The sequence below is a fragment of the Nomascus leucogenys genome, chromosome 20 (assembly GCF_006542625.1).
Source record: "Nomascus leucogenys isolate Asia chromosome 20, Asia_NLE_v1, whole genome shotgun sequence".
Taxonomy (NCBI): domain Eukaryota; kingdom Metazoa; phylum Chordata; class Mammalia; order Primates; family Hylobatidae; genus Nomascus; species Nomascus leucogenys.
This window is the reverse complement of record NC_044400.1, coordinates 55,499,254-55,522,836: the sequence shown is the minus strand read 5'-3', so window position 1 is coordinate 55,522,836 and position 23,583 is coordinate 55,499,254. Positions and strand designations below refer to the sequence as shown.

General features: G+C 35.2%; 1 pseudogene; it reads right to left on the bottom strand.

Annotated features, from left to right (window-relative positions):
• The window catches only part of LOC100587469, a 48,066-nt pseudogene extending 25,581 nt beyond the window's left edge, over positions 1-22,485 (bottom strand).
• Between the last annotated feature and the right edge of the window lie 1,098 nt (positions 22,486-23,583).

The window sequence follows — 23,583 nt, the reverse complement described above, 5'->3', positions numbered from 1 at the left end:
ATAAACAGTTAGAGGTGGGATATACATTGACAGAGATGTGAGAAATAGCCAGGCCCAGGATAATATAACAATGACAACTATATCATCATTAATACACAAGATTTCCCATCAGTTACCTATCATATTTGAAAAAAAAATCTGTCCTTTCATATCCAGGAGAAGTCCTTAGAGACAATAAAGTAAATCCTCCTACCCCTACAACAGATTAATAAATAATTTTATCAGACTATTGAGGGTAATTCAAGTCCAGAATTACTTTCAAGTGAAGCAGTGATTAAATTGAGGCAAAATTGTTTGCTTTTGCTCCAACTATCCAGGTAATTGCCCTTATTTTGCCCTTTACTTTTCGTGTGTTTAAATCGGTTCGACCTTCTAATTAATAATTCTGTTTTGGGATTTTTTTTAATCCTTTTGTGTAAGTTGGAAAATTAAACCCCATTCCTCTGAAACGTTGTTCTTTGCTATGGCATTGATTTTTCCTTGAGGATCTAATTTAGTTTAAGCTTATGTTCATCTGCTTTCTGTTTGTCACTAGTAACTCTGATGTAGTATTGTTTTTGAGAATAGAGTGTTTACTGGAGATACTGTTGAAGGACTAAATTTTAAAAAGGCATGAGGAGAAAGAGAAAGAAGAAAAGATGGAGTTGGGAAGAAAGCCTTCAAATAGAGCCAAACATCCTTTAATTAAGAAAAAAGGAAGAGAATATTTGGCAATAACCTTTTCTTTTCTTTTTTTTTTTTAACATGAGATTTTTTTAAAAGGAAAGTATAGGAGAAAAGAAAGCACAACAAGATAGGGAACGGCCAATAGACACATTTGGGAAATGAAATAAATTGTGCAAATATTATATTTGCAAATATTATAGTTCTTTAAGCAATAATCACGGTAATCAGATAAGTTCCAAAATTCCACACAAAATTGCCATGTGTAAACCATGCATGATGTTCTCAATAAAGCCAATGATTTTTTTTCATTTCTTTCTTTCTGTGTGAATATGTCTCTGTGTGTGTGTGTGTAACATATAGAGAAGAAAATCTAAGCATATACTTCCTATAATGACTCGACATTGTTAAATTAATACTTACATATAATTCATTATTTGTGTAACATGATCCAAACGAGTGTTACTGATAAACATTCAAATGATAATTTCTGGAACTATATGCTTTAGAATTCTTGTCTTATAAATGTGTCACAAAAAATGTCCCGTGATTGATTGTACTTAAAAGTTAACTGGCTAGTTATTTACTTTAAGTTTCACTTTCCATGATTTCGCATGGACATTGGCAAAGATTACAAGATTGAATTCTTCTGATCTTTCTTAGTCATAAAAAAATACAGAAAAATCATTTGTAAGAATTGCATCGTATTAAATAACAAATTTCAACAAATTGAATTTTAAAGATCTAATTGGCTTTTATCAGTAATTCATGAATTAGGCAGTAGTCCATCTACAAAATAGAAGGAGCTACACCAGGCATGGCAGAATGATCAGGTTTTATCAGGCAGTACCAGCAATAAATAGCCAAGTGCAAAAAGAGAATTGGCTAGCAACAGGTACTTCGGGTTACTTTCCTTATATGGGTTAAAGCAGAGGAGACTTCCTTATCATGCTGGCTTGGGTTGACTTAACCTATTTTTTTTTTTTTTTTTTTTTTGAGACAGAGTGCTGGTGTGCAGTGCTGCGATCTCCGCTCACTGCAACCTCCACCTCCCTGGTTCAAGCAATTCTCCTGTCTCAGCCTCCCGAATAGCCGGGACTACTGGCACATACCACCACACCTGGATAATTTTTGAATTTTTTAGTACAGACAGGGTTTCATCATATTGGTCAGGCTGGTCTCGAACTCCTGACCTCAGGTGATCCACCTGCCTCGGCCTCCCAAAATGCTGAGATTACAGGCATGAGCCACTGCGCCAGGCCGACTTAGCCATTTTTTGATCAGTCGTTGTAAATCTCTTGTTTTTTTTAAAAACTGGACAGCTCTTAAGTTCAATTTGAATATATGAGTTTCATATTATTAACATGAGTGACTTCATTCTGGTCTGGTCTGTTGGGTTCTAGTGTAGAATCTCAGTTCAAAACTACAGCCTCTCAAATTTTACTTAAGAATCATGATACATTTGGTACTTTATTACTTTTTGTGAGGGATAGATTTATCCCAGTCCTGTAATTTTTGCCAGTCTTGAAGCTCGTTGATGCCCTGGGCCTCAAAGAGATCACAACCTAGTTGAAGAAAGTATTGTTTATCAATAATTATAATGTGATAGACCTTAACTCTAATGGGATGCTTAAAAAGGGAATGAGTAGGGAGCCAGGCACAGTGGTCCAAAGGATAATTCACTTGATACATGAAATAACTATGTTAGTGTAAAAGATAGATTATTATAAAGTAGGTATCATTGAGATTAAAATATGACCTATATTTTCTTCAGCAAACACAAACTGGCAGATTTTCTGTGTTCTAAAAAATGAACTAAACAACAGTGGAGTCATCCTGCTCATTTTCACCATCATAATAAGCGATGCAAATCTCTGCATGGATCAAGTATTTTTAGTCAATGACTACCACGATGGCTGAAGGACTCAAATCGGTCATGCTGTGATCCATTGGAATTTCACTTTCCAGACTAGAGAAAGGACACAGTTGATCTCATTATAGTGCTTTGCTATAGAAAGAAGCTGAATTTTGAAATAAACTCGTGATGACTATAGTCATCTCCCCATGGAGAGATTTGCATCACAAAAACACTTTCATCACGGGTCTTATCATTATTCATTTTGGTGGTGTCAACAGAGAAAACAAGGGCTGAATATTTCTGAACAATAAACTTCTTGATATACCTTTATTTTTAGTAGGAACTGGTGCTGTCCTAAATTAGGGGCAAAAAAAAGTTGGGTATACATTTTAATAAAAATTAATTATATTGGAATTTAAACTTCTCAGCTGAGTTTATATGATTTTGTATTTTTGTATATATATACAACCACAAACGTATCTTCTTTGCTTATTCTCACTTCCAAATACTATTTTTTAATAAATCCCATTATTTTCCTCTTATTTACTGTTTCTCTGTTACACACAAAATTTTAAAAATTAGTCATTTAATTTTTATTTTTCAAAAGATTATTCTTCCTATATTTGAAATGCATTAGAACATGTGCCACTTGATTTAGCAATCATGTCTCTTATTGACAGCCAAGAAAACAGACACAACTACTGTAACTAACTGTTGGAAAATGTATTATTTTCTTATACTTTTGGAACGGATGTGGCAAGTCTTAAATAAGTATTTTAAAGATGTTTTATTTTGGAATCTATCTGTGTATCTTGACTATTCCCTTCTAGAGTTATACTTTCAGAGAATGCATGCAAAAGCGTGCTGCTCCCCACATATGAGAGGAGAAGTGATCAATTATAGAAAAGAACAGTGTCTGGGATGCATGGTCACTGTAATTTACTAGTGATTACCTTGAAAATGAATATGTGACTATTTGACAAGTGATTTCCAAAGGTTGCATTTTCCTAAATGTCAAGGAATTTTTCCCTTTAAGAATTATTTGGCAGTTGTTTTTGCTATCATATTTCTACCAAAGTACATGTTCCATTTGACAACATTTGTTGATCAGAGCAGGTTGAATATTCCACTTAAATTTTTGGCTCTCCAATTATATTTTTATTTAAGTGAATTTTGTATTGCTTTTTTTTAGAGCATTTGCTTTTTTTTTGTAGAAACCATTAGAACAAGGACGTGTACATTTCTTGAGTTCATAAAATCAGCCAGTCTCCTTACATAAAGTAATTAGCTATTGCAGCGCTAGGCAAGAGGTAAAGGCAAAACACCATAGGTGTGTTTATACTTCATGTCAATGAAAGGATAACAGAACTTTCAATAATATGATATGATACAGACCAGGTTGTCCTGGACTAGCAGGAAGACTTGGACTTGCATAAGAAAAAAAGAGATAGTTATATTAAAAAGGGCCTTGAAAAAGTGAACATAAAGAGCAAGCTATACAAAATATTTGCTCTTCTCCAACATGGAGATATTGCAAGATCATTTTCATTTTTTTTCCATTGTGTGAAGAATAAATATTCCATCAACATGCAGCTACTTTGGAAGTTCATACATTAAGCAAATAACAATTCATTCTTATTGAGTGTATCATCAGAGTTGTTCCAAAATCAAAGCTAGATGAAAAGTAGGATCCCAGGTATTAGGACCCAAGTGAACAGATTATTATGGAATTTACTTTAATCAAGCAGAACTAATGCTTGGTCACGCTGGGTTAGGATGAGGCTCTTGACATAAGTCAGTGCTAAGAATGAAGCTCATTCTCTTTAAGAAAAGAGAAAAAAAGATGAGAAGTTGGAAACACATTTTCCTCCATCATTTAATCCATATGAAACTCACTGAAATATTTAGTATAAGCCTGAATCATTTTTTTTTCTCTCTAAAAACTCTGGCACAAAGCTTTGAAACTGTGTTGTAAAACTGTTCAGTGCTATTACACCAAGCGTAGCAACATGGTGCATTCAGTCTGATTATAAAACTATAATATTCTAAAAAGCCCAAAACATGTGCGATGATTAATTTAACACAAAGTAATAGCAATCATCAGGTTACGTTTGGATATTAAAATGCAAATAAATCTCAGTTTTGCAATATCTGATCGTCTTCTCTAGTCATGCGGGAATCCTCAAGGAAGAGGAAAGAAACCTTGCCCAGAAACCACTTATATAATTTGTCTGAGAAATGGATTCTTGTGTTTCAAGTTTTATCACCTAGTGATTGTGAATCAGGTTTTTCCCTCTACTATTAGGACATTCTCATCTAAGTGTGGTTCTCCTTTGACTACTCTCTATCTGTTGCTTGCCCCTGAACAACTTTACAGTCTTGTACCTGAAATGGGTTTGAAATTAAGGGGCATATAAGGAAGGAGTTGGAAAAGAAGAAACAATTTCTTTTTCACAGAGCCACCTATATAATTTGTTTGTTTATATTTATTTTTACCTCTAAATTATTCTATGCATTAATGAATACAATCATTCTTGCCTTTGTAAGACAGAGCAGCATTAGGTGACTTAGAAAGATGATAAACGGGCTGGGCATGGTGGCTCACGCCTGTAATCCCACCACTTTGGGAGGGCGAGGTGGGTGGATCATGAGGTCAAGAGATCGAGACCATCCTGGCCAACATGGTGAAACCACATCTCTACTAAAAATACAAAAATTAGCTGGGCGTGGTGGTGCGTGCTTGTAGTCCCAGCTACTTGGGAGGCTGAGGCAGAAGAATCACTTGAACCCAGGAGGCAGACGTTGTGGTGAGCACCGAGATCGTACCACTGCATCCCAGCCTGGTGATCGAGTGATACTTTGTCTCAAAAAAAAAAAAAAAAGAAAGAAAGAAAGATCATAAACAGTCTGCTCCCAGAGACAGGCATAATCTATGTGGAATCTTAAAACCATTCAAATTACAGGATTTGAATAGGACACTACATGTATTTCTATAAGGAGACACAAGTTATATCATTAGGTAAAGACACATAAAACAATACATAATTTAGAATCAGATATGTTTATCAGTTTATATCCTGGGTTGATTTTACGGGCATGGAAAATGCTGGTGAGTTATTTCATGTTATTTTAGTATTGTTCTTTATGAAATGGCAAAAATTACCTCAAGCTTGCTGTACCATAGGGAGAATTACATGAAATTATGCATGCAAAGTGTCTAGTATATGGTAAGTTTTCAATAATTCTCAGTTTATTTTTTCCTTTAACAAACATGTTTTTAGTCTCCAGCATGGACCAACATCCCCCTAATGGAATGAATCTTTCTTATACTCTTGGCTACAGTGTTTCCTGTTGAAATTGATTTATCCACTCATTTTATGAATTGTAATCTTTCTGTAACAGATATTCATGTATAACAACAAAACAAACATTTATGTAGAACTATGTGTCCAGCTATATTAGTCCATTTTCACGCTGCTGATAAAGACATACCCGAGACTGGGCAATTCATAAAAGAAAAATGTCTACTGGACTCACAGTTCCACATGGCTGGGGAGGCCTCACATTCAAGGCAGAAGGCAAGGAGAAGCAAGTCACATCTTATGTGGATGGCAGGAGGCAAAGAGAGCTTGTGCCGAGAAACTCCCCCTTTCTTCACCATCAGAGCTCATGAGACTTACTCACTATCACAAGAACAGCATGGGAAAGACATACGCCCATGATTCAATTACCTCCCACCAGGTCACTCCCACAACATGGGGGAATTCAAGATGAGATTTGGGTGGGGAAACAGCCAATCCATATCATTCTGCCTCTGGCCCCTCCCAAATCTCATGTCCTCACATTTCAAAGCCAATCATGCATTCCTAACAGTCCCCCAAAGTCTTAACTCTTTTCAGTATTAACTCAGAAGTCCACAGTCCAAAGTCTTATCTGAGACAAGGCAAGTCCCTGCTGCCTAAGAGCCTGTAAAATCAAAAGCAAGTTAGTTACTTCCTAGATACAATGGGGTACAGGCATTCGGTACAGCCATTCCAAATGGGAGAAATTGGCCAGAACAAAGGGGCTGCAGGCCCCATGCAAGTCTGAAATCCAGTGTGGCAGTCCAAATGATCTCCTTTGACTCCATGTCTCACATCCAGGTCATACTGATGCAAGAGGTGGGTTTACATGGTCTTGGGCAGCTCCACCCCTGTGGATTTGCAGTGTACAGCCTCCCACCTGGCAGCTTTCATGGGCTAGTGTTGAGTGTCTGCAGCTTTTCCAGGTTCATGGTAGAAACTGTCAATTGATCTACCATTCTGGGATCTGGAGGATGGTGACCCTCTTTGCCCAGCTACACTAGGTGGTGCCACAATAGGAACTCTGTGTGGGGGCTCTGACCCCACATTTCCCTTCCCCACTTCCCTAGCAGAGGTTCTCCATGAGAGCCCCACCCCTGCAGCAAACTTTTGTCTGGGCATCCAGGTATTTCCATGCTATTGTGGGATCTGGCCAGCAACCCGCAATGCAACAGGGCTCTTTCTTTGTTCCCAGGCGGATCGGCAGGTCAAGAAATAAAAGACACACACAAGATAGTGAAAGCTGGGTCCAGGGGGGTCACTGCCTTCTGGTCCTGCGATGCTGCCAATGCACTGGATATGCCAGCATTTATTGTTAAGTTTAGTAAGGGTGAGGGTAGGTTAATGAGGGATTTAGGGCAATTTGATTATGAGGTGAGATGTTTGATTATGAGGTAAGACGGTCACATGGGAATGAAGTAATTCTCTAACATAACATCGGTATGCAGAAGTACAATATACAGAGATAAGAATTTTGTGTGCATCAGCAATTTCTAACAGAGCCTTAAAACAGAAACACAGTCTATCCATAACCTGTGATTAGCAAGATATTAATCAGCAGTAACAGCTGCAGCAAAACCTGGTTGCAAACAATCAATAGAAACAGGATGTGAAGCTAGACAACCGGTTAGACCAAAAATTCTCAGAAGGGAGTAGGCCTTAACCCTAAAGAGATCTAGAAGAGCCACGGCAAGATAAGGGCGTTTATAGCTCTATCTTATCCATATGAACAGGTGCTCTGCATGTGTCCATTTCTAGGCTCTCTACAAGGGTCACATTCCATTCTCAGAGCTATGAACATCTGCTTTTCTGGGATAGGAATCTTGGTGATGTGAAAACTCCCTGACCGCATGTCCGTTTATAGGCTCTCTGCAGGGGGAAGCACATCACGTGCTGTTGGCTCATTTTGGCAGCCCATATTGGCATTGTCTTTACACAATCCTGCATGCAATTTTGTATTTACAATAATCAGGAGCATTTCATCTTTTATTCTGTAGCAATAGTTTCAGGGGGTCTCCCTACATCATGTATTTTCTGAAATCTAGGAGAAGGTTCCCAAACCTCAATTCTTGACTTCTGTGCACTCACAGGCTCAACACCACGTGGCAACTGCCAAGACTTAGGGCTCCTACTCTTGGAAGCCATGACCTGAACTCTATGTTGGCCCCTTTCAGCTATGGCTGGAGTGGTTGGGATGCTGGGCACCAAGTCCCTAGGCTGCACACAGCATGGGGACCCTGGGCCTGGCTCACAAAACCACTTTTTCCTCCTAGGTCTTTGGGTCTATAATGAAGGGCTGCCACGAAGACCTCTGACAAGCCCTGGAGACATTTTCCCCATAGTCTTGGGGATTAACATTTGGCTCCTCATTACTTAGGCAAATTTTTGCAGCCAGCTTGAATTTTTCCTCAGAAAATCAGATTTTCTTTCTATCATGTTGTCAGCCTGCAAATTTTCCAAACTTCATGTTGTTTCTCTTTTAAAACTGAATGCCTTTAACAGCACCCAGTCACTTCCTGAATGCTTTGCTGCTTAGAAAATTCTTCTGCCAGATACCCTAAATCATCTCTCTCAAGTTTAAAGTTCCAAAAATCTCTAGGGCAGGTGCAATCTCTTTGCTAAAACGTAACAAGAGTCACCTTTGCTCCAGTTCCCAATAAGTTCCTCATCTCCATCTGAGACAACCTCAGACTGGATTTCATTGTTCATAGCATCAGCAGCATTTGAGTCAAAGCAATTCAACAAATCTCTAGAAAGTTCCAGTCTTTCCCACATTTTCCTGTCTTCTTGTGTTCCCTACAAACTGTTCCAACCTCTACCTGTTACCCAGTTCCAAAGTCACTTCCACATTTTCAGGTGTCTTCATCAGCACCCCAGTCCTGGTACCAATTTACTGTGTTAGTCCATTTTCACAATGCTGATAAAGACATACCCAGACTATGCAATTTAAAAAAGACAGAGGTTTATTGGACTTACAGTTCCACATAGCTGGGGGGGGCCTCATAATCATAGCACAAGGCAAGGAGAAGCAAGTCACATCTTATGTGGATGGCAGCAGGCAAAGTGAGCTTGTGCAGGGAAACTGCCCCTTTTTAAAACCATCAGATCTCATGAGACTTATTCACTATCATGAGAATAGCATGGGAAAGACCTACCCCCATGATTTAATTACCTCCCACTAAGTCCCTCCCACAACATGTGGGAACTGAAGATGAGTTTTGGGTGGGAATACAGTCAAACCATATCATAAGAACTGTTCTAAGAGAATAAATTCATTCTATATTCAAAAAGTTCATGACAGATGAATGTTTGTTGACTCCATTTCACAGATTAGAAAATAAGAACAAAGTACAGAATTTATGTAAATGACTGAAAATCATTCACCTGAAATTCTACTCAAGTATAAAACCTCCAGAGTCTATTCTCATAATCACGAGTTTATATTGCCTCTCATTTCTCCGACTTTTCTGACTTCTTATTGTAACCATTTATATGGATGGTACTACTAAAACATAGTTTACTCTCATGTGAAATATTTGCCAGATGGCAAGGAACCATGACCATTTCATACATGGTATTTACTATGAGGATTCATTAAACAGTTATTCAAAAAATTTGAAATATTTTTCAAGTAATATAAAATCTCTATATAGATCTTTGCCTTTATAGTCCTTTTTGTTTTTTTTACCTTAACTTACATAGCATTTAATTAACAAAAGAGTTAATGCAATTAAATAGCATTAGTATAATATGTTAAAACCAAATTTACTCCCTAATGACAACTTTTTAAAGTTTACCTCATTTTATCATTTTGGTTTGCCATAGCATTATATATTTAAGGATAAGGTTAAAAATATTTATTTATATAGGAAACAATAAGTGTTAGACATAACATTTGTTCATATTAGGATTACGCAGCATGAAAGAACAAGTATAAATATGAAATTTGTAAGTGTGGCTTCTTACTTTTCTGATAGTCTTATACAAATAGATAAGGAATGAATTAACATATTTCACTTAGAGTGATGCTTTCTTGTAAATCTTTCCAGATTTTTAGTATTGAGAAAGCCTTACAGTATCAAATTATACAAATTGTCCTCTTAAACCATGTGGAGATAATTGGCTCTTATAGCCATATCAGCGGTGATTCCAAATGCAGCGAGTATTAAAAATCTATAGTAGGAAAATAAAAAAAAAATACTTTTTATCACAATGCTTCTTTTCACCTTTATTTGAGGGCTAAGATTTCATGAAGAATCAGGAAAAATAAATCTTGTTCTCTACTAAAACCTGTGTGTATTTATCTACATTTTGTGACTCCACTTGCTGGGACACTGGAGTCATTCAACTAATGTTGACAGTTGAGTGATCATTTTAGAAGACTTCATAAATTCAGGATGATCTACATCCTCATACAATCTATTATTTTTTAAAAATTAAAGTCTAAATGTATATGTTTATCACTGAAATGTAATGGTATTATACAATTTTACCCATAACATGTGTTCAACCAGTGCAAACTAAGCATAGAAAAGACGTGCGTGTGTCTGAATATCTTCCCACTGTGATACTGCCACAACCCTCTTTTTTTTTTTTTTTGAGACGGAGCTTTTGCTCTTGTTGTCCAGGCTAGAGTGCAATGGCTGTGATCTTGGCTCACTGCAACCTCCGTCTCCCAGGTTCAAGTGATTCTCCTGCCTCAGCCTCCTGAGTAGCTGGGATTACAGGCACCCACCGCCACACCCAGCTAATTTTTGTATTTTTAGTAGAGACAGGGTTTCACCATGTTGGTCAGGTGGGTCTCGAACTCCAACTCAGGTGATCCACCTGCCTCAGCCTTCCAAAGTGCTGGGATTACAGGCATGAGCAACTGCGCCTGGCAGTCCTAATTTTTTTATGACTTTGGGACCACTAATATATTACTGAAATAGCAAAATCAAAGCAAATATTGGAATTCTAGTTATAAAAAATGATCGAGTTCTGTCATCTTAAGATATAGATATACAGAAACAAGTTTAATACAAGATCTTCATTTGGCCACAACCACAAGTGTTTAAGGAAAATTACGGGCTTTCCCGCTGGTTACGTAATTAATTCTCTCATTATTGAGCATGACTTTTCTAGTCCAACAGACTTACATTTATACTCAGGCTTGCCCTCTACTAACTAGATGTATTTAAATACACTTTGTAAATTTTCTTATTTCATATTCCTCATCTACAGAAGGAAATTAACCCTTTCCTTCAGGATTTATATTATATATTATATTATATTATATTATATTATATAAAACCTCTGTGAGGATTCCTAGTATGTTGCTTGGCATGACATGTCACTGCTACTTCCCTGGTCCAAGTCACCATAACCACTTGCCTAGAATATTACAATCTCTCTCTGCTTCCCACCCTGTCTACTGACAGTCTGTTATCTACAAAGAAGCCAGAGTGATTCTATCAAACACAAAGCCCTCCAATGGCCTCTCATTCCAGAGCTCAGAGGAATCACGTGCCCTAATAACTTACCAGATCTTACATGGTTTTTCCTAGTGTACACACACCACTTACCCCTGTGACCTCATTTTCAGAGGTCTCCCTGTTTCTCCAGCCCATTTGTGGAATTAAGAATTCTTCGATGTTCCTTAAATATACCACGAGATAGAAGCACCCTTTCCCCAGGTATCTTCATGGTTCATCCTCTCACTTCTTGAATCTTTGCAATCTCACTGAGGTTTATATTAACAACACTTTTCTCTACATCTTGACCCTCCCTTTTCCATATTCTGTTTACTTTTTCCATAGCTGTCATTACTTCCTGTGAATTTGATTATTCTTGCTATTTATTGTCTATTCACTCCTCTAAGGAAAGCTCCATGATGAGCAATTTTAGTTTCCTCTATTTGCTGATATCTTTTCAGCCCCTAGCACTATGCTTGGAACACTCAACAAATATTTATGGAATGAATGAATAAATGAATATTGTTTCCCTTTTCCTCTTCTTTTCTTTCATGGTGGTATAAGGGTTGTTTCTTCATTCTGATCATCACCGTTCTTACTTTTGAATGTTATCATCCCTGGCACTTTGCCTATTTCTCTTTCCTACTATTTGATGCCTTAAATCTGTAGAAATGACTTCTGACTTGAGTTGCCACCTATTTGAACAAGTCAACTAATTCCTTCTCCCCAAAGATCTCCAGTCATTCTTTCCTTTAGTTTTCTCAGAAATGCTCTCCTAACCTCCCAGTTAGAAATCACTGCTTTCTGTGAGGACTTCTAATGCCAAATAATACAACTGAAGAACAACAACAAAAAGAGTAGCCAGTTGAGTCTAGGATACACTGCCATAACATTGTATTTGACCATCATTTTCCAAGTCTCTTCAACCTGTTTTATTTACTTATTTATTTATTGTCTGTTCTTATTTATTTATTGTCTGGAATGTCTAGCCCCTACTAGACACTTATTTTGTAAATTTCGATAGTGAATGAGTGAGTAAATTATTTCAGTGCAAATTTTCAAGATTTATTTATTTTTAGAATAATAGTTTCACTTCTAAGTATGTGCTACTCTAGCCCCGTACTCAACAAGAATTCCTACCCTTATTACAAACCTATCTTTCTATATTGTCACATGATTAGTCTTTCCCACTTATTTTTGCCACTTCAGTTACTACATCCTTCACCTATTCAGGCATTAGTAGTTTCCTGTTCCTTCTGAAAAGAGTTCCAACACACTTAACTCTGTACATCAAAAAGTTACATTTATGCTTTCTGGTTACCTTGCTTCTTATATCACAGCAGACTGTCGGACTTATTTGGTTATGTCTTACTCCTGATCAAATTCAAAGCCTCAATCTGTCCTTTTAATTCTTTACCTTGCATCTTATAGGATATTCTAGGGTCTTGGCCTTAATTTCAAAACACATACAATCTATCATGATTAAAGTCTTGTACGAAATATACTCTTTAACTCCGCTTTGATAGAATAAAAATTATGAATAAACATGGAATTTGCTTAATGTAACCCACAAAATTACATCACATATTCTACATATTTTTAAAAAACATGAAATATAGTAGTATCTTATACTGCATACTAATATGAATAATTTTATTAATTTATATATTTCTTAAAATACTTTTCAGCTGTTATCTTGCCTAGCATGTCTAACGTTGATTATAATTCCTTTTATGGTAGAGTTACCCTTTTCTACACGAAGTATGTTATGCTTTACATGCAGAGATATGATGTGATAAATGTACTGTAATTGTGATTATTTAAACTAGTCAGCATCTTACATTATCTTGATATAAAATAGAAAACAACAGACTGTCTTACCTTAGAAAAATAAGAGCTTTCAAAACAGATAATACATGAGATAATGGTGCATATTATTCATGTTACAAAGAAAGTTTTTTTATTACTAAGAAAAAACTATACTTTCTCTATAAATAGCCAGGTTAAAATGATCACAGGACATCAACAGACACTTATCGAAAGAAGACATACATGTGGCCAACAGCATTTGTAAATATGCTCCACACCAATAACCATTAGAGAAATGTAAATCAGAACGGCAATGGGATACCATCTCACACAGGTCAGAATGGCCATTATCAAAAAGTCAAAAAATAACAGCGGCCAGTGAAGTTGTAGAGAAAAGAGAACATTGCTGGTGGGAATGTAAACTAGCTCAGCCACTGTGGAAAGCAGTTTGGAAATTTCCAGAGAATTTAAAACAAAACTACCATTTGACCTAGCAATCCCATTATTGGGTATATACCCAAAGGAATATAAATTGTTCTACCAAAAAGACACATATGCTAGTATGCTCATCACAACACTATTCACAATAGCAAAGACACAGAATCAAGCTAGATGCGCATCAGCAGTAGACTGGATAAAGAAAATGTGGTACATACACACCGTAGAATACTATGCAGCCATAAAAACAATGAAATCATGTCCTTTGCAACAACATGGATATAGCTGGAGGCCTTTATCCTAAGTGAACAAATACAGGAGCAGTAAACAAAATTCTTTATGTTCTTACATATACGTGGGAGAAAAACACTAAGTGAATGTGGACGCCAATCAGAGAACAAAAGCCCCTGGGCCTACTTGAAGGGGGAAGATGAAAGGAGAGTGGGAGTTGAAAAACCGTACATAGGATATACTATTCTCACTACCTAGGTGATGGAAAATTCTATACACCTAACCTGAACGAGACACAATTTACTCATGTAACAAACCTGTATATGTACTTCCTGAACCTAAGTGTTGGAAATAAATAATAAAAATTTAAAAATAAAATTTGAAGTCCAAAAAATAAATAAATATGACAAGATTTGCTACTACTATGTTACTATTATTTTCTGTGTTTTTTACATCTGTCGTTTATTTAGCTTGACATATTTAAATTCCATCCTTTTTCTCCTATAATAACTTAGAAGTCATAGATCTTTGCTTTATTTGTTTTATCTTAGCTACTAAAATATCACTTCCTGTGTGTAAGACCTTGCAAATTCATTTCCCTTACCAGTTTTTGTGCTACTTTTCTGGTACATTTCACTATTAGGTATTTTACAAATCAAAAAAAGATGGGGATTCTAGAATTAGGCTTCCACTTATGCAAATTGATGTTCAAACTCTATGACTTAAAAATATGTTACTTGAGGCCGGGCGCACTGGCTCATGCCTGTAATTCCAACACTTGGGAAGCTGAGGCAGGTGAATCACCTGAGGTCAGGTATTGGAGACCAACCTGGCCAACATGGTGAAACTCCGTCTTTACTAAAAATACAAAAATTAGCCAGGCATGGTGGAACGCACCTGTAATCCCAGTTTCTGGGGAGGCTGAGGCAGGAGAATATCTTGAACCTGGGAGGCAGAGGTTTTAGTGAGCCGAGATTGCACCACTGCACTCCAGCCTGGGCAACAGAGTGAGATTCTGTCTCAAAAATAAATAAATAAATAAATAAATATATATATATATATATATATATGTTACTTGACTAAGCATTAATTTTTGTGTGATCCATATTTTTTTATAGAAACGATAGTAGTAATGCCTACATACTTGAGTTGCTATAAGAATTAAGTTACCTAACACAGTCATAGTGCTTAGAATACTGTCTAGGACATGATAAGTTTTCAATATTATTATTATTGTTGTTATTGTTATTATTCATGTAATTAGTATTACTTAAATGAGACTTATTCTTCTACTATTATTTGTTAGAACCCCTAGACCAATCTCTCTGCTTCCTATAGCAATTTATCCCAGAATATCATGTTCATAAGTATAAACATAATATAATATAGATATAAACATATTTATATAAACATATAAACATAATATAATATAGATATAAACATATTTATATTGTATTATATATAAACATAATATAAACATAAACATATTATATTTAATATAAAAATATCTTTAAAATATAACAAATATTTATATTTCAAATATAAATATAATACATATTGAAAATATAAAAAATTTATGATTCTAAGTTATTAGAGGAGAAAAAGGATAAAATTTAAATATGCCAAATTACATCATCAAACAGCATATGTAAAAATACAGACAATAATAGCAATATAGTATTAGCAAAACTTATTATATGTATTTATATTTTGGAACTTCAAATTTTATTTATTTTTAATTTATATTTATTTATTTATTTTCAACCTTTAGGTTCAAGGTGGACATGTGCAGGTTTGTTACATGAGTAACAATTAATGTGTGTTGTTGGTGTTTAGTGTATAGATAATTTCATCACCCAGGTAGTGAGGCTAGTACCTTACCTGTAGTTTTTTAACTCTCCTCCTCCTCTGACCTTCCCCATCAGGTAGGCCCACGATATTTTGTTCATGTATATAATCATGATATACATATAAACATAATATTCTGAGATAAATTGGGGCAGAATAAATTGAATAGTTGAATATGTTTAATTTATCAAATGTTCCCCATTATTTAATAAGTGAATCAGGTCAAGATATAATAGTAAACATATATTGCCTAAAATTATCTCTTTTTAAACAGCTCTTAAACTTTAGACAGCTTTCTTTAATCTAAATTCTGATAGCTGCTATTTACTAATTTTGAAGGAATTCCCTATCTTTCTCATTAACTTTTCCCAGTAATTCAATTAAGTCACATATTCCTCCCACATTTTGGCCCATTAAATTAATCTATAGGTCACAAAAACTTAAGCTATTTCTAGTTAAAGAAACTAGAGGCTCACATTGTACATCTTTAAAAGAAGTAATTTTTGATGAAGGCTTTCTTTTAAAAACAATTATTTAATGAGTAAAACAATCTGTTCTGTGCTGGTAGTGACATGGCAGGGTGGCCTTGACTCTGAGGAAAGCATGGTAACTTTTAGGAAATGAACAATCCAGCTGTGAGAAAATGAGAGATAAATATTCTATTTGTATATGTATCTTGCTTCAATATAAATTAATTTGAGTGAATGCCAAAGATACATGATGGCCAAGAAAAGAAAACATTGAAAGAAAGGGAATCAAGAGACAATTTGAAAATAGGAAAAAAAAAAAACCCTAGGTAAGATTGGTAATCAAAACATCTGTGAAAATATTTGCTGTGAGGTATATTTTGTCTTCGGCTCCATAGTAGCCAAAGCGAAAAAGGAAACAGAATCAGTTTTTAAAAAATTGAAACCAATATCACAGGCAAAGCATAAGTATCAAGATAAAAATGTTAATTAATCGTGAATGATCACTTCAATTTTTTTACATGTAGAATAAATATAATATGTTTTAAAATGGCTAAAAATGTAATTTAATCTAGCCATTGTGGAAAATGGCATAGAGGTTCCCAAAATAGCTGAAAATATAACTACTATGATATCCAGTAATTCTACTTCTGGTATATATTCAAAGGAATTGAAAATCAGTGTGTTGAAAAGATATCTGCATGCTTATGCTTATTGCAGCATTATTTATAATAGCCAAGATATGGAAACAACCTGCATTTATTAACAGATGAATCAACACAGAAATATTATATTACACTACATAATAAATATTAAATATATCAGTGTATATATAGAGATATATACACAGTAAAACACCATCCAACCTTAAAAAAAGGAGTATATTTGGCCAATTGTAACAACATGAATGAACCTGGAGGATATTATGCTAAATGCAATAATGAGACTATTTCTCATACCATGTTCTCAATGTAAATCAATGACTGAATGCTTCAGGACAATTCAATGCATGCAAATCTATAAAGTTCAGCAAATGTCATCACAAATGAAGCATTCTCAAGATTAGGCTTAAGAAGTATGAAAACTTAGATTATTTAGTATATTAAATTTTAAGTGAATTTTTCTTGTAACCTTTGGGTATTTTCATCAAATGTCTTTGACAAGTACCCAAGATGCCCTTATATTAGCTTGCTAAGTAAAACATGTCAGTAGTCAAGTGTGGTATAGCAATGATTGATAAATTCTTTGAGATAACAAAAGGATAACCAGGACATAGGCCTACATAGAAGTTGTTCTCACTTATGAATAGTATAGTGGGGCAAGGAGTGCTGTAGAAGTACAGGGCTAAATTTATTCACAAAACAACTTTGTACAATTCTCAATCAAAGAAATATGTTAAGAAAAACCTATATGTTTTCTTGTTTCAGATTCAGAAGAATATGAATTTGCATATGGGCCCAGTCTGAAATCAGAAAAGTCTTTGTTCACTGCAAAGTTAATTTAATGAATTTAAAATATTCAAGTAAGATAGTAAACAGCACACTGGATACTCAAGAAAATCAAGTCCTGAAATAAAAAAGGGATCCCACAATTGTCCCAGAGCTCAGAAACAAAACAAGTAAGATGTAAATATGATCAGCAAACATAATAACAGTGTATTGAGTAAATGAAATATAAATATTGTAAATCTTCCAGAAGGTGCAAATTGAACAGAGAAGAAATGTGTATTAAATAGAAGAAATTTCTGAATTGATTAAAATTACAGTCTTCAAAGGTTAATTTCATAGATAACAGTAGAGCTTTGATAGCTGCATTTTTTAGGTGGCTTAAAAAATTCTGATGCCTAGTCAGGTTTTAAAGCCATTGGTCTGAGTTATCTATTAATGTAAGTAAAAATTACATAAGACATGTTGGGAAGAATTTCCTTCTGAACAGTGAAACATAGACAAAAATAAAATACAGAATTATTTTTGGGAGGGCTATTCTACTTGTGTCCTAGATCATATCCATATATAAATATGATATATATAATTATAACAATACTCTCATTGAAAAGTAATATGACTCAAATGTCATTTCTCTGGGGATTTCAACTGACAAAATTATTCTCAAATATTTGTTGAAGAATAAAAGACTTATCTAAAGTCACCTTCTTGTTGAGGCCTTCTTGGTTAAGAGTTAGCATCTACTGTTCTATACTGACTTTGTTCCCTGTGGTAACATCCTCTGATATATCTGACTGCAATTTTTAACAATGTACATGCCCAGTGGGGGACATTACTTAACAAATATGCTGTGACCATCATAGTTACTTTATCTTACAAATCTATATCATAAATTCATTCCAAAACCTAAGCTATATACAAGAAGATTGAAAACAAACAAAATAATTGCTACAGGTTTAAAGAAAGACCATGTTAAAGTGAAGACATTTTTCTTAAACAACTCAATCAAAATTCTGTATTGATGTGAAATTATCTGACTTACTGATTTGTTATGTCGCACTGCTGCTTTACTTCACACAAGATGTGGAAATCATAGTCCATTTGCCCTCTCACTCTGTGTATTTTGAAATCTACAGCACCCAACATGGTTTCTTTGACCCCTTTTGAATAATTATCTTAAATCCCTATTAATAAAAGCAAAATCATACTAAAAATGAAACTGTGATCCAGTGATAGAATGAGTTTTCAAAAACACTTATCATCTCTAAAATGTATACATTTACTTTGCCCTTCATTCAATCCAACCTCTGTTCCTGGTTTTTTATTTCTAACCATAATTAGATCATTTTTTAAATTGAGCTAATATTAATATCTATGCATTACAATCTAATATTAATATCTAAGCATTGTTATCTGAATATAGAGAAAGTAAAATTTTAAGACTATCTGCAAAATTGGCTGAATACCAGTGTTTTTGCAATGTTTAATGGGGAAAGACCACACACATATAACCTCAAGGTGATTTAGTTCAGGGTACAGGCAGTGCTAAAATGTTATAGCCACAAAGGACACTTTTCTATAATTATATTTAAAATACTTTATATATTCATTTATATGATTATTAGTATGCACTCTATCAAACATACATTTCTTACAGTTTACCTAGGGGAGAAAGTGAGACCACACTGGGAATAGGTTAAGATATTCTATCTCTGATTTTTAAAAAAAATCTGTGATGATAGAACCCCTAAAAAGAACTCAGATGTGTTATGGAAAGTCTATGATTTCATAAAATATTTAGCAAAATTTTCTGTGCATGTAAGTATATTTTAAGGACATAGCTGCCATGAGGTTTGAAATACATTTTCTTCCAAAAAAAAAAAATTCTCTGAAAAGTCCTACAGAAAAGTCAACTGATGATAACGTAGTATACTTAAATGGAAAATGTCATCATTCACTGCCTTGGACTTTGTAGTAAAATGAGCACATATCCATTCTAAAGACACAATATTTAAAGATACGAACTCGGAAACATTGTTTAAGTAGACTCTTCATCAGGCGTTCTTAACAATTTCTGAGGTTGATTTTACTAACACAAAAGACCTGACAGACTTCTTAATCTGTAAGAATACCAAGCACCAGGCACTGGTAAGGGGGTAGAGGGCCTATTGTTCACCATTTACAACTCAATCATTGTGTAATTGTGAAGGTCTGGTTTCATAGTTTGGCTGGATAATGTCAACAAAGCAAGAGCATGGGTCCTAGACAATAAGCCAATGGCATTCAAGTTATGAGCTCATTTAACTCATCTACAACGAAACAATAGCAACAATCACAAACAAATAAAAACCTGAATAATAAATCACTAGTGTGAGTTGAGGGTAAAGCAGGCATCTGCTCAGTTATGGAGTCAATAATTGATGCAGATATTTAAGGTGATGCATAGTGTGACCATCTAGGCAATAAAGATTTTATATGCATTCCATCATAAGGACGAAGACAGAGCTGTCATTTGCTTAAAGACTGAATCAGTCTTAATGTTGTCTCCTTAACAGCTCAATGACACATGGCTTTCTGGTAAAATGTCCCACTCCCATTCAGAGTGACCTTTGAAAAATTTACTTTACCCTAGAAAATATTTGAGGTTTTGAAAAATATAAAATCGCATAAGAATAATAATTACTGTTTATGGTAATGATAGAATCAGCATTCCACCGTGTGTATAAACATAGCCCCTGGAGCAGTTTCTTCCATTACAATGCAATCTTCCTAATGCTATCATAACCCACATAGGTGGAGGGGAAGCATTACACTTAATTTTGTGGGAAAACTGAGCACCACCAAATCTAGTACCATTATCTGTGATATAAATAATTTTATGTGCTATATAAAGATTATTGCCCTAATATGCAGTTCAGATGGCTTTCTGATAACAGAGTCCATGCTGTATAGACTTGATAACAATGTTTCCAAGTGGACTTCCTCTCCATGAGACAGGCCTGGCAGAGAGCAATGGAGAACAAGTGTTGGCTGGCACATGTTTGATTACCTTCCTCACTAAACCCGTGAAAGAGAGGCACAAGGTGCGAGGTGGCCAAAAAGGTTCACAGCCATTTTCTTTTCCTTTTTTTTTTACTTTTATAATTAAAATTTAATTTTAATAAATGCTTAAAGTAGAGTTGCTCTGTCCCTCACCTACCAGCTCTGAGGCACTTCCACATTAAGTCCTGGTTTATGAGTTTACAGCATTTAGAAAGCCTGGGGACAGGAGGCAATCCTTTTCCTAACTATCTATGTTCAATAAGACAGATGGACATAGGGGAGGCAGCTAGAGGTACGTCAGGCCATCAATTTTGTCAACTATGAAATCTGCAAATGGTAGTCGCCGCAACAATCTTATGAAAATATGTTTGCTGTGGGAAATAAAAAAGCCAGCAAGATCGTTGCTTCATTGCTTTGCATCTTCCTAGCATTCAGTTACCAAGTGAACAAAAGAATACATCTAGCTCAGGAACATTCATGAAGAATGAGTCCCAAATTTGATAGAACACAGTAGTGTATCAGTGTTTTTTTGTGAATTTGTTTCAGAATCGGCAGGAGTATCAGCAGCATTACTAGGTATTTGGATGGGATGTTAGTACTAGGCTTAGCAACAATTCTCTTGCTTTTAGCAACTGAGCTTTTTAAACAACTGTCAATTGCAGTATTTAACAAAATAATAAGACATACAACCATTTTATTGTCTATTTCATCCTGGATAGGTGCTTTGGAGGCAAAAGATATTTTAATTCACCCAGATAGAATGTCCAATGAAATAGTCTAGTTGTGGCAATTGTCCCCTAATCAATGTTGCACACCTGAACTTAAGGGGAGACAAAACTAAAGGTTAGAGTTGAATATTTAAGAGATAATTAGGAATGGAAGATCCAGAGAGAAAAAGACTCTGACATGTCAGAAAATAAAGAAGATGCAGATCTGAATGGGGTGAAAATTCAGAAAATTGAGGAGTCCAGAAGATAAAGCAACTATTTGGCAAGACTTTTCAAAGGGAAAGAAACATACAGCACTTTCCAAGACCAAGGCAGGAGGATCCCTTGACCCAGGAGTCTGAGGCTGCAGTGAGCTATGATCTCACCACTGCACTCCAGTCTGGGTGACAGGCGAGATTCTGTCTCACTTTTTTTTTTTTTGTTTTAAATAGGGACAAAAACAGGGCAGACCTTCCCCTTGAGGCTACGGGGATGCAAAACTCTAGGAAAGAGAAGAGAATGATGTACTCCGAAAAAAAAAAAAAAAATCCACAGCAAGGCAGACAATCCCACCCGCCTCTGGCACTGGTAGCTTGGCAGGCAACACCTCTAGAGCTCTTGCAGTGTAGCAATCATGAATTTGTATAAATAGAATGACTTAAACATGTATTTTCAAAATACCCTTTGGCCGGACGTGGTGGCTCACGCCTGTAATCCCAGCACTTTGGGAGGCCGAGGCGGGCAGATCACCAGGTGGGGAGATTGAGACCATCCTGGCTAACACGGTGAAGCCCCGTCTCTACTAAATATACAAAAACTTAGCTGGGCGTGGTGGCAGGCACCTGTAGTCCCAGCTACTCGGGAGGCTGAGGTGGGAGAATGGTGTGAACTCGGGAGGCAGAGCTTGCAGTGAGCCGAGATTGCGCCACTGCACTCCAGCCTGGGCGACAGAGCGAGACGCCGTCTCAAAAAAAAAAAAAAAAACAAAAAAAAAAAAACCTTTTAAAATACACACACACACACACACACAAATTCAATGCTTTATTTGTAATGTTTGTTTGAGAGCATATACGAGATAAGTTTAACCTCTTCTAGCCTGGCCCTCAACATGTTTGAGCAACTTTATATCCATCTACTCACCTCCATAATCCTCAACTTTCTTCAAATTAATAAGCATGCCCATTTCTATACTACTGTGCATACTTTTCCTTCTGAAAATGACTATTTTCTTCTTCTTTCCTTTTCTTTGCCTGCTGCTTCTTTCCCTTTCTGTTTAAGAACCTGCCCAAATCTCACTTTTTCTGTAGACCCAAACATGTTTTTAGAGGAAAAAACTTCTCTCAGGTTTCTAGGTCAAGTTTGACCCAAGAAGAATAGGATATGACTATGAAATAAATTGGGTCCTTTATATATCAGATGGTAGTTATGTGAGGTTATATAAATGGGACAAATAAAACCTAACTATTATACAAGACTAGAGTAGCAAAAGAAATGTGTACTGGTAGGAGAATGTTGACTTCTGCTAAGGGATATTGACAATATAAGTTGTAATGGATTTTTTAAACCAGTTTCTGAATATATATGAATATGGATGATAATTATTCTTTACCTATATACCACGTATTAACAAAATAAATGTCAAGCAGTGTGTCACATTGCATTCTTTGTTTTCATGATTTCATTAACCCTTGAACATATTTTGAAGGAAAGAGTAAGAAATTAGAATCAAATATGAATTATCAGACTATTAGGGATCTGTTTTCATTTAGACAAGCACTTCAGGTTGCCCATACTAATTTACAATAATACTAATAATACTAATTTACAATAGTAAATTAGTATTTGTTGCTAATAATAATACTAATTTACAATAAATAAAATAATCTAAGAAAGACCTAGTTGTAAATAAATGCATAAAAAGAAAGAGCAATGCTAATAATAACAAAAGAATAAAAAGGAAAGGGCTTCAGTTAATATTTTATTAAAGGATAAGACCGTGGATATAGAAACATAAAAATATCAAACACTTTTTCAGCAATCTTAGAAAAATGGAAAAGAAAAAATTGGGCACAGTTGAACTTCATTCTCCAAGAAAAGTTAGAAGGTAGGTATGTTACACATTCATTTGAATATTTATTAGTGTAAAGGAAATAAATATGATAAGGCAAGTATAAAACAATTTAAATGCTTACAGTCCTATAAAATGATGAGTGTAAAGTACAAACAAGCATATATATTAAATAATACCAGATGTCATAACTCAAAATAGCTCAAAATGGGT